We start from the raw sequence: 3615 nt of genomic DNA on the forward strand, positions 1-3615 counted from the left end.
TTTGTAATTCCCTAGAGAAATGCAACCCACACGTTAAAAAACGCTGTTTTAAAAAGTTAAGTACACACGAAACTTATATCGCTACTTAGTCAGTTTTTAATATAAAAACCCTACCTGGAGTCGTCATACTCCATTTTTCACCTAACTACAAGTAAGGAGGTCTCTCACAGGTAGACTGACGACAACACGACATCGTAAGAGTTGCGAGCAGCAGATGGATGCAAGTGTCGAGTTGTCGTTCATTGTGCCGTTCTAAGGGGGAGGCCTTTGTTCAGCAAGTAAGTATGGTCAAATTCAACATTTAGGCTGGCATCGCGTCTCGCCGTTGCCACTTGCATCAGACTTAGCCGCTGCGGCACCGGTATCATAAACAACACACTATAAATCAACCTGTCAAAATGGCGATAAGCCAGGTCCTATCGTCTCGATAGATCGATGCACTGCAGTCAATGCCAGCTAAATCGAGCACCGTCTGTCTCCCTCACTCGTGAATCATCGCGTTGCAGATTTTGTTATTTCCGCTAAACATATTCGTATTCAGTTCTACCGCCGCAGATGTGTTGTTAAAATGTAGGAGTATAATAGTTATAAGTCACTAAATGTTACAGTGGGGTTTTAAGATTAATGCAGATTATTTCAGCGTATAGTTGAGGGCCCCTTGTATTCGTCCGTTTTTTTTTCACCAGAAACGGACCGTTTTTAGGGTTCCGGAGCCAAAATGGCAAAAACGGAACCCTTATAGTTTCGCCATGTCTGTCTGTCTGTCCGTCCGCGGCTTTGCTCAGGGACTATCAATGCTAGAAAGCTGTAATTTTGCATGGATATATAAGTAAACTATGCCAACAAAATGGTACAATTAAAAATTCAAAAATATTTTTTTTAGGGTACCTCCCATAGACGTAAATTGGGGGTGCACAGACTAATTTTTCGATTCAATGATTTGATTGCGAAATATTCAACTTTAAAGTGCACATTTTCATAAAAATCGAGCGCCCTCGAGGGGCCCTCTAAAATCTAAACCGGTGTGTGGAAAAATTTGAAAAAAATCAGGATGGTTGTAAGTATATCAAACTTTCAAGGAAAACTATAACGGCTAAGTTTGCTTGAGAATTATCAGTAGTGTATGAGTAAATAGCAGCCTAAGTTATAAAATATACCTAAACTTGGATGATTCCGTATAAAATACGAAGTCCTTAGAAAAATATTACTTAATTGTTTCGTAATGGCTACGGAACCCTATTTTGGGCGTGTCCGACACGCTCTTGGCCGGTTTTTAGGGTTTCATATTCTTTACTGTAGGTACTCGCAGTGTGCTCACATTGTGCTCCACAGAAAACCAGTTGCTGCACATGCTCAGTGGAGGCCCTTTTTGGTGTCCTTTCGTTTTACCATTTAATGTAGATGCCTCTTTATTTTATTTATTTATTCAACAGCATTGGTACATCTAATATTTCATAGTCAAAATACCACAAAGAGGACTTATCACGCTAAAACACACGAGTAATATTTACCTCGTTGTTTCGACCACATCACAGTGGCCGTGGTCACCAGTAGAGTGGTCTGTTTGTGGTATTTTGACTATGAGTGAAAATCACGAAAGTTTAAAACGTAGATCTAATATTTCACTGAGATTCGTGTGTATTAGCGTGATAAGTCCCCTTTGTGATATTTTGACTATGAGTGAAAATACGACGTTATGGTATATATAACTGACCCAAATATTAGAGACACCACTTTTAACTCGAGTTAGCGTTAACTCAGTTTAGTAGTGTCATGGAATCAAGCTGGGATTTTTCTGGTGTATAATAATTGTTATTTTAGCCATCCATTGATTAGTGTTAACTCTTAGGTGTGATAGTCTCTATTTGTTTTGTTCGAATAGACGGAGACGGCATCACATTTAACTGTCGGTTAACGCTAATCAATGGATGGTGAAACAGCCCCTTAGTCTCATTACTGTAAGTTGGTTATGAAAACAAATCTTTCTTTCTTTCGTAATGAACCTGTGCAGATGCACCGGACTCTTGTCCGGCGACCAAATTACGCCGGATGCACCGTCTCCCCTCGGCGTGACGGACACCGGTCAGGCGTAAGAAAGAGCGGTCATCCTGGTGGTACCGTACCTACTGGACACTGGTGGTTTGTGTATGTAGAAAGCAACCGGACTATCGTTCGTTTTCTAACCTAAATTAGAGACAGCACTCGAAAAAAAAATACATTGACAGTTCGTTGTCCGGTAAAAACAATACTTACAAAAGCATCCTAAAGCTTGACTTCACTGAACATTCCTGTGAAGGGTTCATCAGAATCGAGATTCAAGATGTTGTAGACGCCGTCCGCTTTGAACATCATGGGCACCTTAAACCCACCTACCTACTATAGCTGTTGCCCGCGGCTTAGCCCCCGTTCCAGTCTTTTTTTTAACCCTCGACGCAAAAGGGATGTTATTTGAAAGCAGGTTTTCTAGCGATGGTTCTAAGACATGTTTTAACAAAATCTGTTCAGCCGTTTTTGAGATATTGAACTTTGATGTGACAATGTCGGGGGTTTTAAAACTTTTTATAGGTTAGGTTATTAATTTTGTTACGCACAAACCTTGTCCTGACAATAACGAACACAACAAAAAAAAACTAATTGGGTGTCGTCGTTCGGAAGTTATGTGCTTAATTATACATTTCGGAAATTCATTTTTAGGGTTCCGGAGCCAAAATGGCAAAAACGGAACCCTTATAGTTTCGCCATGTCTGTCTGTCTGTCCGTCCGCGGCTTTGCTCAGGGACTATCAATGCTAGAAAGCTGTAATTTTGCACGGATATATAAGTAAACTATGCCGACAAAATGGTACAATTAAAAATTCAAAAATAATTTTGTTTAGGGTACCTCCCATAGACGTAAAGTGGGGGTGATTTTTTTTTCTCATCCAACTCTATAGGGGGAGTATCGTTATAGGATTTTTCGATTCAGTGATTTGTTTGCGAAATATTCAACTTTAAAGTGCAAATTTTCATTAAAATCGAGCGTCCCCCCCCCTCTAAAATCTAAACCGGTGAGTGGAAAAATTTGAAAAAAATCAGGATGGTAGTAAGTATATCAAACTTTCAAGGAAAACTATAACGGCTAAGTTTGCTTGAGAATTAATAGTAGTTTATGAGTAAATAGCAGCCTAAGGTATAAAATATACCTAAACTTCGAAGATTCCGTATAAAATACGAAATCCTTAGAAAAATATTACTTATTTTTTTCGTAATGGCTACGGAACCCTATTTTGGGCGTGTCCGACACACTCTTGGCCGGTTTTTATTTATGTAGATAGTTATTATTATTTAACCGACAGATTGATAGTGGATCGCTACTATTCAATGTCAGCTAAATCGAGCACACATGTCTGACCACTAACATATGTTGCAGATTTTCTCTTTTCCGCTGAGGTTCGGCCAACTCATCTGCCGTAGAAAGAGTCAACTATATTTAGATAGCTCGGTATCGAACCGTGGTATGCCTTGCCTTTCATCGCGGTAACATAATCTACTCGACGCTGTAAATAAAAGTTTGTTTGTGTGATCAACAGGGAGCTTAAAAGCTGAGCGCGGTGAAGCTTTCGGTGAGCTTGAGTGG

The sequence above is a fragment of the Choristoneura fumiferana genome, chromosome 21 (genome assembly GCF_025370935.1).
Source record: "Choristoneura fumiferana chromosome 21, NRCan_CFum_1, whole genome shotgun sequence".
Taxonomy (NCBI): domain Eukaryota; kingdom Metazoa; phylum Arthropoda; class Insecta; order Lepidoptera; family Tortricidae; genus Choristoneura; species Choristoneura fumiferana.